At 39.1% G+C, this 13,457-nt stretch overlaps 1 protein-coding gene across 1 annotated transcript in view; it reads right to left on the bottom strand.

Annotated features, from left to right (window-relative positions):
* Positions 1 to 13,457, bottom strand: part of FAM135B (family with sequence similarity 135 member B) — a 214,094-nt gene that overhangs the window by 155,364 nt on the left and 45,273 nt on the right. The gene's annotated exons all lie outside the window — the stretch shown is intronic.

Raw genomic sequence — 13,457 nt, forward strand, 5'->3', positions numbered from 1 at the left:
AATATAGCAGGTTGTGTCAGAGGATTTGTAGGGCAGAACTGAACGAGGGCCAGAATAAATGTCAGGTACCAGTAGGCTGCTCTTATGAGATATAAAGCCTTTGAGCTATTAGGCAGGATTAAATGTGAACACAGCTGTGCAAATTTAGGTCAGATCACTCAAAAAAAAAAAAAAAAAGAATGAAGAGCAACCTCGATTTGTCCTCTGTTAGCACGTGCCTGTCAGGACACCAGTTCTGAGTTCAGCTCAGCACAAATCACTATCTGCTTACACCAGTTAATAATAACCTGTTGTTGGTATTGTGCACAAAATGTAACAGCAGGGAAAATTCAGATAGAAGAGGAGGGAGAGCAAAACAGAAGGAAAAAGGAGGCAATACAGACTTTCCCTTGGACTAGCTTCCCACTGCTACATAATCCTCTCTTCTTCACACTTTCCCTACCTCTTCCTTCCCCAACTTTTATTTCTTCTTTATGACCTTGAAAAGAAAAAGAAGTTTTAAAATTTTATGCACAACTGTGAGCTAAAACTCCAGACTCCTGAGAACACCATCATCTTCAGTCTTCAGCAGTTTGTGTGTCTTATTCCCATGGTTCACCTGAATCTTTTTTTCTCATATTCCCACTGTCAGTCTTAGAAACACAAATTGCATCAAAAAGCAGCAAGTTATTTAAAGTCTATTTAGGACACTCAGAATTATCCAACGTTCTCACATGTGACTTTGCTCCCCTCACCAATAAAAGGAGCTGTATTCTTCTCAGTCTGGGCTTTTTTGTTGGTTTCGTACAGGAAATTAGAGCCCTTTAGGACACAGACTATATATTATTTTCCTGTGCTCATAAAAAAGCCCCACAATATTTTTATTTTTTTTTAAGTTCTACTCAAGTTCATACCTGACTGATCTCCAAACTCCATGGACATAGGTCTATACTAAGTCCTTGGGAGTACATCAGAATGTTCTACTTCATTCAAATCTTTAGCAACACCTAAAGATCAATTCTATCTGTCTTCTGAAAAGGCCACATCTGGACGTGACGGCAAGTTGATGAGATCCTCATTGGAAAAGTTCCAGCATCAGGTGCTGTAGGGCTGGAGAGGACATGTAAGAAGATGGATGAGATGCATCCTCTTGCAAGAGCCATGTGGCTGCCTGATGCACAAGTAAAGGAGCTATCTGCTTTTGAAAACAAACTGTCACATCAGTAGAGACATCACCAAAGAATCCAAGTAGATAACAGAGGGACTTGAACATCACTATGATGCTACTAACTAGTGACAGCTAATGAACCAGTGACAGCTAAGACAGTGAAAGGCTAATGGTTTATATGTTTTTTGGCATTGTTCTGACTGCATTTCCATTTCTGGTTACGAAGAATTTCATGGTACTGTCTAACTGTGCTGTAAACTCAGCTGTCCTTCTCAGATTTTAAATGCTTAGATTGCATTTTGCCTGATCAAATTCACTACAGAGTTTCACTTGGACAAGTTATAGTCTCCTTCAGATGTTCTGAGGACACTGTAAGTAAGCACTTAGTTTATATTAATTTAATGATTTTCCTTGTTTGTGAAAAATTTGAAGCACAGACACTTGCCCATGAAATTCATCTCGCTAACTAGAAATGCCTTCATATGTGTGAGGTGTTTAGAGTCACACTGTAATAAAGATTCCTGTGACCATTGACACCTACTTTTGTGCTGACTACCAAGGGATCTGAAGGCAACTTGCTCAGGTGTAGACATACAAGCCAAGTTCACATCCAGTTAGATGAACGTCATTCATAGCAAAATTGCACATTTAAACAGGATTTTGAGTGTGTCTTCAGAATCACACATGAAAGGAGTGGGAGATGCAGAATGTGTGTGTCTCAATAGATACTATTGCCTTATATGTGTTTAAAAAGGATAAAGGAAAAAAACAAGCAAATACTCAATGATACAACATTTTGCTTTTTTTTTGCCCTAAAATATTTTGCCTTTCATGATACAGATGTAGACATCTAGCTGGAATCAACAGTCAGAGTATTACTGGATTGAAAGGTGTTCAGCACTTAGAAGATAGGAAATGCCAAAGTTAAGGTTGGCCACAGAGTCTGAGTTCTCTCCTTGCTTAATGCACATGCATCATGTTATGATCAGACACTGATCTACAAAACCACGTCTGTCTCTTGCAGTGTTCAGGACAGACAAGTTCTAGGAATGAATCTGGACTTTTTAGAAGAGTTTCTTCCCTTTTTCAGCTTTAAGAAGATGTGTCATAAGGGAGATAAGGGATCCCAGGAAAAAAGAGAGGACTCTGCTAATTCAAGAAAATAAGTGCATATTTAGCAAGTCAGGTTCTCTGATGTCTTGATTGCTTGATCCAAGTTTTGAGCAAGCTAAAAGCTCTTAACACAGCCCTTTTTATTTAATAAAATTCTCTGAAATTGCTAACAAAGTAAACTTAATCAGCAGCTGCGTTAAGGTTTCATGTGGAATCAGTGAAGCTATTGATGCTGGTAAGGAGGTGTTGAATTGTGTGTTTGCAGCGCTGGGCCAAAAGAGAACAGCACAGCAATCAGCATCATACTCTCACACACTGGGCAAGATGAGAGCTCAGAGCATTGAAAGCCTGGCAAGCAGTTGTGGGTTCGATTATTATCACCAAAAATACGGGCTGGAACAGTGAGGGAAGAAGATAAGGATGTTAGCGAGAAAACTTGACAGAGAGATGGTCAGAGCAGCATCAGCAGAACTAGGGTCTTGGTACTACTGGAAGAGGGAATATCTACAATACTGAAATTAATATAGCATGGTGTTTTACTTTCAGGCTCACCCCCCAAAAAAAATAAACAATTAAACCCCCCATTTTTTAAAACCATCCTCAGCAGTAAAATATTTAACAAATTGCACACAAACTTTTAAACAAATGTTTATTCCAAGGGGCATTGACTAGTACAGAAAGTAAAGAATCTGGACCATTTTCCATCATGATGGCTCTTTGGACAGACAGTAACTATTAAACCGGAATGCGGTAATGGAGGAACAGGTGCTGGTTTAGAGCAGCATGATTTAAATATAGGCAATAAAATATGCAGAGCCATAATCAGAATGTTGACTTGTTTTAAGTGCTTGGGGCCATGTTGATATAAATAACTGCACCAGGTTTTGCTGTAGAGCAAGAGCTAAACTAAGTGGTTTACAAACAGAGGAAAAGGCTGATTTATTTGTCATGTCATTGCTTGATCTGTGACAAAAAAAAAAGGGGCCAAGTGAGCCACTGCTAGACATGGAGCCAACAGAACAGGGCCTGAGGTACAGCTGCTGAATAAAACGAGGCTAGCAGAGTCTATCAAAGCAACAGGAAAAACAGTTCGTTCACAAATTCAGGCCAGCATCTTCATAAACTTCACCAGAAAGATTGCTTTGCACAGCTAGAAAGTTTGCCTCACAGGAGGGCTGTAATTTTTCCTGGAGGCCTTGGCTCTTATTCCAGCCTCAGAACAGCTGTCCCTCAAACTTTGCCTGACAAACCTGTCACGCTGTGAGCATGTTGCTCGGTCATCTCATGGAGATAACGACCCTTCACAAATGAGTAAGGGCTTGCGGGATGGATGTTGAGCTGTTGAGGTTGACTTGGGCAGGGAGCTGGATTTCCCTCCAGAGAGCTGGGGGACTGGTAACCCATTACACGGCGCAAATTACTGATTCTCTATAGCATCTAAGTGTTGGCTTTGGTGTTGTCCTTAACACACTTACTTGAGTTGTTTCCTTAATGCACTTTAATGGGTTGTTGTCCTTAATGCATTTACTTGAGTTGCAAAGCTAACAGCGCCTGAAGAGGGAAGGGATATGCTAACAAGATAAAGATAACCAGCTCGAGGCTATGAAATCCTCTTTGCTTGTGCCCAAATACTTCCAGCCAAGCAAAATTGGGCAACACAGACAGGGAGCTTTCTAGAAAGGCAGCTTCTGAGGCACCAGTACCACCATCCTACCACACCACCTCCATGTCCCTTGAAATTCTGCTTTCCGAGCAATGAATAAGTGTGAGCAGACTCGATGTCCGTGGCATGCTGCAGATGTACGTAAACCAGCGATAAACAGCACATTTCTGATGCAGATAACAGTCTGGTGGTAGCAGCACAGTATGCACAGCAGGAAAACACCCTCTTTCTGCAGACTTTTTGCAGCCTGTAATAAACTACTTACTGCCACAATTTACACTGGCACCAGAGCCCAAACAGGCTGGTTTAAGGCAAGCAGGGTAGCCGTAGCCTGAAGTTATAGAGACCACTATTTAGACATAGCCCTCAGTTTGTCAGGTCTAAGCAGATGGCAGCAGGAGATGCTTCTTGCTACAATCTGACAGAACTGTGCTCATAATAGCTCTACGCCCAGGAGAGAATCACCTGCTGAAGCGCTGGCAACAGAGAAACTTTCCCCTTTCAAATGGGGCTTCTGAGGCCACGCTGGTTTCTAAAGGAGTTTCACTGCACTCATGGCTGGCTCGTCCCAGAGACCAGAGCTGTTATTCTGCCATTGTAAGCACAGACCAAGTCCTGAAACCTTATGAGCAGTGTCTTCCTTCAGGGTCTTCAGTGGGGTTAATAATGAAGTGATGGAAGGAATTTGATTTTGGATCCATTGGGGCCTTTTGTGGGAATTGATCATCTTTACAACTAATAGAAAGGCCCGTTTAGTCCTTCTGTCAATAACTAAGTGCCTTATAAGCAAAGTGTTGGAGGCTTCTTCAGGATTTTCTTGGTCTAGGTAAGTGTCTAACCTCTCTCCTAACTCCTCTTTCACAGACAAGACTATGCAGAGGACGATCCTGTCAGAAGATGCCAATAGCAAAGCTGGAAACTGGAAGCAGCAGAGTTTTATCCTCATGATCACTCCAAAAGCTGAGGCAGAGACGAATGACATCAAACACTTTATAATCTTTTCATTGCAACAGCAACACTATTGAAAAATATACAAATTATGGGCAGCAGTTCCAGTAACACTTATTGGAGAATGAAGGCAATACAGAAACATACATAGCAAACCCATACTTGGTTCCTCTTCACTCAGTATCCCATCTCTAGCAAGTCACAGAAGAAAGGTGGGGAAAGAATGTAGTTGGTAGAACAAATTTCATATGGTCATTCATGTGAGAAACCCCATCAGGTACAGAAATCTGGAGACTTTGTGAGGACAAGGCTGTACAGATATCACCTCTTCAAAACACTGTGATGAAGTTCTCCCTCTTAGATCCACTCAACCGTCCTTCCTAATTCATTGTCAGACTATAGTTCCTGACAAGCAAAATAAAGGAGGGGTAACTTTTTTGCCTGGTTTTTTGTTGTTTGTTTTTTTTTTAACCTCCTTTGTCAAAGATCTGTCGACAGGGACACTGTATGCCATACTGCAGAAATACTTAGAAAAACTAAGCAATGTTTCATTGTTGTTCTTATTCACTGCCATATAGCAGTAGTAAGTGTGTTTTGGGTACTGGACTATTTACAATATAGCAGTGATGACTGCTTTTACTAGTTTACCATGGCTTACAACTAGTTATCTTGGAGCTCTATTCACTTTTTTGTTGTTTTAGGTAATGCAGACACACAATTTCAATTGGCAGCCAGAACCAGACTGTGAACACACTAAATACTGTAACTTTGTAGAAACTCCAACACTTCCTATACAAATATTTATACTCAAATAGCCATAACATGGGAAAAGATTCTAGGAAACCATCGCAAGGGAACTCTTCCCAGGACAAAATATTGCAAATTTGGAAATTATGGAGGAATTCTCCCAGCTACGTGGTTTTTCTACCCTGAAGTCCTGCTTTGTCATTTCACTAGGGACAGAAAGTTTACTACCACTCTTTCTCATGTCTTTAGAACATTAGATATGTATCCAATAAAAATACACTGTATGAAGATACTACTTGGTATCCATTGGTTCAGCTGGATATTTTAATGAAATTTCATTAACAAAGCAGATGGAAAGGTATAACTCCACCTGAAAAAAAAATGAAATGTTTCCTGCTAGACCTTTTCATATTGTGTGGGATAATGTCAGCAAAATGAAGTGATGCACCCAACACTGCATACTCCCTGTGACCAATTTGCAGCCAGCAAAGGTGCAATTTTGAGTATTTGGCTTGCATTTCACTAATACAATGCAATTCCAGGAACAAGAATGTCTTGATGAAAATATATATCACCACAAATATCTTCTACAACACTGCAATTGCACAATCACACACCAAGCTGCTGAGCTAAAAACCAAACCAAACCAACTTCAGGTACTCCAGGCCAGGAATTCATTAAGAATAAAACACCTAATCAGAAGCAGAGAGGTTATCTACAAGCAGAGGAAATTTCATCACCCAAGCAGAAACTGGGACAGCATTTTGGATTAAACACTTCTTATTCAAAGCAGGAATCTTTAGTAAACAAGGATGAGACACAGCCCAGGTTTTTACTTTTATGCCAACCTGAAAGACAATACTATTTAGATTTCCCCTGCAACATTGGAACTCATCAGATAATTTGCTTTTTTACTTTGAAATAAAGTGTCATCTCAAAAATTATTGACAGCATTTGCTAAGTAACTGAACTCTCTATAGAGGCCAAGCCTCCAAATCCTGACCCTGCTAAATTTTTGAGCTCCTTGCATTTACATATCTCATAGGGAACATTCAAGTTCTCTTAAGAATGAAGACTCAGCTTAGGAGAAGCACTAACAGCTTCTAAAGCACGATGTGGCATGATTGTTAGGCACAGATCAAGCATTTATATTAAAACAAGCAGAGGACTTTTCCTCAGTCTCTAAATAAGAAAGAGAAGTGCGCATGAAATTGAAGTCAAAAGAATGTAGTTAACCATAAAGCTATAAGAAATTTAGGTACATTAACATCTAAATAAAAGTCCCTGTCACGTGAACATCCCTGTTCAGAGCAGGTATATTTAGCACAAATGTCTGCTCTGTTCCTGAGGGGTTTTCATAGCCTAATTCTTGGTAACAGATGAATCATTCCTGGTGTCCTACAATCAAATGCTCAACCCTCATTGGTTTTGATTTTTGTATTAGAAATACAATCAATATGTAGAACATCAGGAGAACTTACAGTGCACTCAGCACTACGTGCAGCTTAACAAGACATGAACAAAAACCAGAAAATTTCTTGAATTTCTTATGACCTCATTTTACCTCTGTTGTAAAGGGGTTAGCCGATTTAAAAATTCTGTATGTTTTTTGTCAGAAGTGTAATTTTATTTCCAGAACTTACAATAGAAGTGATGATGGGCCTGCAGGCTGAAATTAGCTTCACGTTTGCATCTCACTCTGAATTTTAGACACTAGCTTGTTGTGCGAGCAAACATTTCAGATTTAATCTGAAAATCTACAAGATGCAATAAACAGAGAGCCTCCAAGGTCTTTTTGTTGCTGCCTTAGAAGCAATGGCATTTTTGCCTCTCATTTTGACCCCTGTGAATGTTTATCTCTTTGTCAAATACTTCAGGAAAAGGGTAATTTCAGACATCTCGCAGACTCAAATGCATAGCCAGAATGTCAAACCACTACTATTTTCACCCATAACACTATATATGAAATTATTAAAACTCTATTTTCAGTAGCAATTAGACACCTAGGGAGAAATTCCAATGCCTAAACATAGACATCTAGTGCCATTTTATACCCCCTAAGGTATAAAATAAGATATCTATTCACAACTGGCTGTTTACCCACGATGTAGGGGAGTCCCGTTTCCTTTTGAAACAGCATCTAAATACCAGATGAGGCATCCTAAAGCCTCTCAAATAGCATCGCACACTTATCGTTAGGCAACTGAGTCTTTCCTCTAAAGTTTACAAACAAATAAAGCCTAGAAAGTGATTGAACTTAACCTGAACCAGTCACCCAGCTGAACTAATTCAGCCTCTAGTGACTGCATCTCTTTTGGCTGTAATGGAAGCTTAGACACTTGGATCTCTACATACGCTGTGTGCATTAACAACTAAATGAAGGTGTCTCAATGTGGGAATGCATTCCACTCTCAAACTGAAAATCATCTCACCTCTTTTAGGTATATACATTGTCTATCTCTACATATGGGCTGCTTGTCTAGCAAAGAGAAAAAAAAATAAACACCTTTAGAAAGAGATTCCTCTGGCCCATTTTTCTACATCCATTTTGCACTTGAAATGAGTCACACCCTTTCTCTCCACAGATTAGTAGGGGAATCTCAGTGCTTATCTCTGATGTAGACTTCTTAAAGACAGATGAGAAATCCCACTTCTGGAAAAGTGGGTATTGATCGAGAACTAGATACCTGCTTCTTAGAAATACCGCTAGACATCCACACATATCTTTAGACACATAAGACACATTTGAAACTCTAAATTTTCAATTGCTAGATTTCACTGCTCTCCAAAACACAACTCAAAACAATCCCCTTAAAGAAAACAGAATTTTCAATTATATACTTATCAGACAAAAAAACCCTATTGCTAGGCATCTAAATGCAACTTTGACCTACAGACTGCATATCTCAACAGAAAAATAAATCACAAGATTTAAAAATGGATCCAAAACTTCAATGTAGGGACTTAGTATATGAACATCAGACTAATCACACTCAGTAATTTTAAATGGATTTTTTTTTTTTATCTTCTATATATTTTCCTAATTTCTAATATTTCCATGGAAAGGAAAGATAAGATTGAATAACAGCAAAAAAGATCCTAGATGTAACAGGAATTATATTATGAAACTAAGTCCTGTCCACTCACAGGTAGAAGTTCCATTGCCCTTCACCTAACTCCCAAAATAAGGAATTACATTTTCTGGCTAGTAAATTTTCCACTGCCATATTATCTGTTTCAAACCAATTTCTAGTCTTGATGCTATAAAATAGCTGCTTTCTTCAGCTCATAGAAAGAAATGAAATATATGTACGCTGGAGAGCACTTTCATGCTCCTCTGGGTTAAAGAAATGTGAATTATTGTTAGAACAAAGTAACAAAGCAGCAAACCACTTCTTCCCCAGGAGTGATGGCCTGTCATTCTGGGCAAGAAAATATAGAGGCTTATTTTCTCCAACTCGCGTTATCATCATCAACATCAGTTTTCAGTGTCTCACAAGATCCCTCTCTTAAAAAAAAGCTTAAAATCTGAAAAAAAGTGTGATATCAAGAGGCGAAGTCTCAACAAGTCTTCGTAGTTTTAATCACAACCTTGAACTTGTTGTATTGGATAAACATTATCTTGGATTTCTGATTTCATCCTCCAATTAGCAGCCAGACATGCATGAAATGTAATTCTCACACAGCCCTGAAAATTAGGAAAACAGACAGAACATACGAGTATGGCAGGCACATGATTTCATCAGGCCATAAATAGCAAGTTGTGAAATGTTCTGTTCTTCTGCATTTGAATAAATATCACTGTGAAGCAGATGAAGACAGACGACCCAAGCTATTTACAACTTCTGTCATAAGGGAAATGCAGTCGTGTTTCCATAATGTCCTGATAGCAGAGACAGAAGATGGCAGAGCATTTCCTGAGTGTGCGTTTCATGCTTCACAGCAGCTGAGCAACACGCAGGCTACTAGGTAATAAAATCAAATGTGGGCCAGGATATACATTTCACGTGGTCTAGAATCTCATCCTGATCCTGCAAAGGAGAGTCAGTGTTGGCTGAGTCGGAGTCCTGTTTGCAGGACCTAACTCTCGCAGGATGAACATGTTTTAGGCTGTTCCAGCACTTTTTACTTTGTGTTTATATGCAGAAAAATGCCATCTGTGTGTCTTTCGAGATAAAATCTTGGCAGCAAAGACAACATCACACACTGAGTAATAGCCCAGTGATTCCTGGAATATACTGATTGCAATAAGAGTAATGATGTTGGGTAAAATTCTGGTCATGCTGGCGTCAACAGAATAGCTTTGTACTCTGTCTACGAGTGTTAAACACCTATTTGGGGATAGCAGAAAAATGAGAAAATAGAAACCACTGTATCTGTCTTCTTACTCCAAAGATGCATCTGAGGTCACTGTTAAGACTTTATCTATAGCAACACTATGTGCACTAGAAAGCACAGAAGACTATTATTTTAGTGATCTAGATTCTCACACAAATTTGACGTTGAGCATCTAAAACATCAAGTGAACTTTGATACCATATTTGTTAAATTCAAAAGCAGCTTCAGTACTGTAGAAGTAAAATCGTTGCAGGCTAAACAACACATTTAACATCGTACACCCTTCTAGCACAGTATAGACTTTGACATTTACCCCTCTTTGCAGATGTCTCTCCTTTAGATAGAACAACTTGCAATAACTTGTGTGGAAATTGCTTTTTTTTGTTTTTCAGGATAGTGGAAGAAGCTTGTTTCTACTTGCGTGGTCAAAGTAAGGATACACTAAGCCATAAAATGCAATTCTACTGAAATCTACTCATTGCACATAATCTTATTTCATGCACATGCTAAGCTAGAAAAAAATGTCTGTGTCTGTAGAAATAAAAAATTACTTAAATTCTGCATCTCATTTATGAAACATTCCAAATTTGGCCATCAATAAAACTTCCTCCAGAAAAGGTCCCACTCCCATCCAAAGCAGTAAAATGGTTATTTTCAAAATTTTTTCATATGACTACATGTCACTACTAAGATCAGGAGATACAAACGACTCTGAAAATTACAGAAAGTGTTCTCACGAATCTGTCAAGATGAATGGGTTTGTGGGCTGATACTGTATAAGGAACATTAATTATCAAACAGCAGGGAATCTGAACAACATGATATCTGGAATATTTCTCATCATAGTCAGGTGCTCAGCTAGCGAATATCACTAGTTTGACTGAGATCAAGGGGGGGGGGTTGCCTACTTATATCATGGGAGGATATTTCCCACTATATGTTTAAAATATCTTGTCCTTTTCTGTTCTTGTATATTAAGCCAATATTTCTGCAGCCGAGGCTTCTGAAAAACATGATTTCTGTGTCAGAGGGATAAAAATATCCCTGACACAACACTGGATTTCATTTAGAAAAGCATCAGAAGATTCACAGTTTGAGCTGGAATTTATTATTGATCCTTTCAGCTCAACGCAAATTTGAAATTGTGCTCTGAAACAAACAAGATACTTTTCTTAGTAAAACCCATATAACAGCATTAAGAAGAAGATAAAACAATTCTAAAATTAACCTGGTTTTTAAAGTATTTTATGGACCCATCATTAGACATATAGATGAAAAAAAAGGTCAGGAATCTGTTTTGGATAAGAACTTGTAAATCTTACATTTTCTTCCTTTTGGTTTTTATTTCTCTGATACGATGGTAACTTGTGTCCTGAGAGCACCAGGCTGAGAGGAGACCCATTTTAATCAGCCCTATAGAGGCAGAGTAACAATATGTAACTAACTCTTGGAACTTGGCAAAACACTGCTTTAAATCTGAAGCAACCCCTTTTGAAGAAAAATCAACATGCTTCAACTTCTATTCCATCCAGATTGCTGTGCCCATACAATCTTCTGCACAAAAAATAAACTCCAATTTGTTTTTTTATGGGGTTTTTAGGCATAACAAAATGCCCAAATTTCTCAAATATTTAAAATCCAGAAGCACAAAATGGCTCAGGTGTTTATAGCCCTACTGTGCCAAAATTAAGGTCAGGAACCAGTCTTCTCACTGCTCTTCTTCCACCCCATGCACTGTCTTATCTGAGTTTTTACTGGCAGAGCTCTCTTGGTACTTCCACTTCCGTATAAGGCCCAACTGATACAATTTGTTTCAAAGCTGAGCAGCTTTGTTCCCATTTCCCAGCTGAATGGGACAGGGCAGCTTCAAAACATGCATCTTTTTGATGAGGTCCCTTGAGTGGCCCAGTTCAGAAAGCATCTTCTGGATATGCTTAAAGCATATGGTAAAGAGCAAACTGCACTGCAAATACAGTGTCTAGGAGTGCTTTCACCCCAAACCCAAAATGCTGGTTGCAAAGGCTGTAAAGGGAAAGGGTTTGGGGACTGAAGGAAGCACCCTAAGGATCAGAGTGGAGATACATGGCTTAGTCATTGTCAACACTCATTTACTACCAAATATCCCCACCTTATGCCCTGCCTGGCAACCCCTACATTTAAATTCCTGGCTTTGGCTTTGAGAATTTTAGTCTTGATGTTCCAAGCAGTCCTTATCTGTCACTCTCAGCCTTCCACCAGAAGTTTGTCTGCTAGAGCACAGGCTGAAGAAGATATGTGTGCTGTTGAGTTTCCAACACACTTCCTTAGTAAGATACCACTTTCATCAATATTTCATCTAATAAGCTGAACTCTGAAATGAACCTCAGATACCTCCCACCCTTACTCTCCTTGGCTAGTGTGGCAAAAATTTCCCATAAAGGGACAGAGGAGGCATAATTATGACAATGCCCTTAACCTTCAGAGATCTAACTACAGTAATTCATCTGTCAGGGACCTCATAATCTGAAACTTCATCACTTTAGAAACCAACAAAAATCCTTACTGGTGCCCTTTACTTTTAAGCTTTCTAAATTTTGAGTATTTTAAAAGAAGAACCATAAATGTGGAGAGAGTAGGACTTTCCTGGGGAGTATCATTTTTGGCAGCAGGCACAGTTAGCAAGCTGCAGCTGGAACTTTCAGTCTTTGAACACCTCATTTACGACACGGTCTTTCTCCGGAATAAGCCTTTTAGTGATGTTACAGCTGTTAAGGTTGTAATTCTACAGAACCAGCACATCACAGACTCCCTCTGAAATCACTAGCTATTTCGGAGTTATAAAAGGACGTATTGGATTTCAGTGGGAATTCAGTACCCTAGAAAGCTTGTGAGGAAGCTTGCTTTTTAACAAGCAGGTTTTCGAAGAGACTGCTTTTACAAGGCTAGCTTGTGAACTGCTGGCTAAGCAGCCAGGTGCTGGAGCTGATTCCAGATATAGCAGATCTTAAAAAATACAACAGCACTGTATAAAAATAAAATGAGGAGAGTATAAACTCTGAAGAGGAGAAAAATTTATTTCCACCCTTCAGAAAATTTTTGGGCTTGGCTACAAGTATTCTGGGGTATGTCAGTAGCGACTGACCATGTGTGGCCTCTGCTGAGCAAACTTATGAACATTTATGCATAAGGACTCTGGTATAAAACACTGTATTTCATTACTGTTCCTAAGAGTAGGAAAATATATCAGTGGCAAAACCTAGTGGTTCTACAAAACCCATCATATGGGAACTTCAGCAGTGCTTCATCTCCATATTCCCCTGGGAAGTAAACTTACATTATCATCCTTATTCTATAACTACGTGTAGGCAGTGAAATGTTTGCTAAGAGCAGATCAGGAGAAAAGTGCTGAACAAAGAATGCCATAAGCACATTCATAAATGATCAAACTAAAGGTCCCTCTAGGCCTGCAACATATTTTTAGAGACCAAGAGAGTCCAAAAAAGCAAGGAGCCATCCTCCTTA

Source organism: Buteo buteo, chromosome 3 (assembly GCF_964188355.1).
Source record: "Buteo buteo chromosome 3, bButBut1.hap1.1, whole genome shotgun sequence".
In the NCBI taxonomy this organism is placed as follows: domain Eukaryota; kingdom Metazoa; phylum Chordata; class Aves; order Accipitriformes; family Accipitridae; genus Buteo; species Buteo buteo.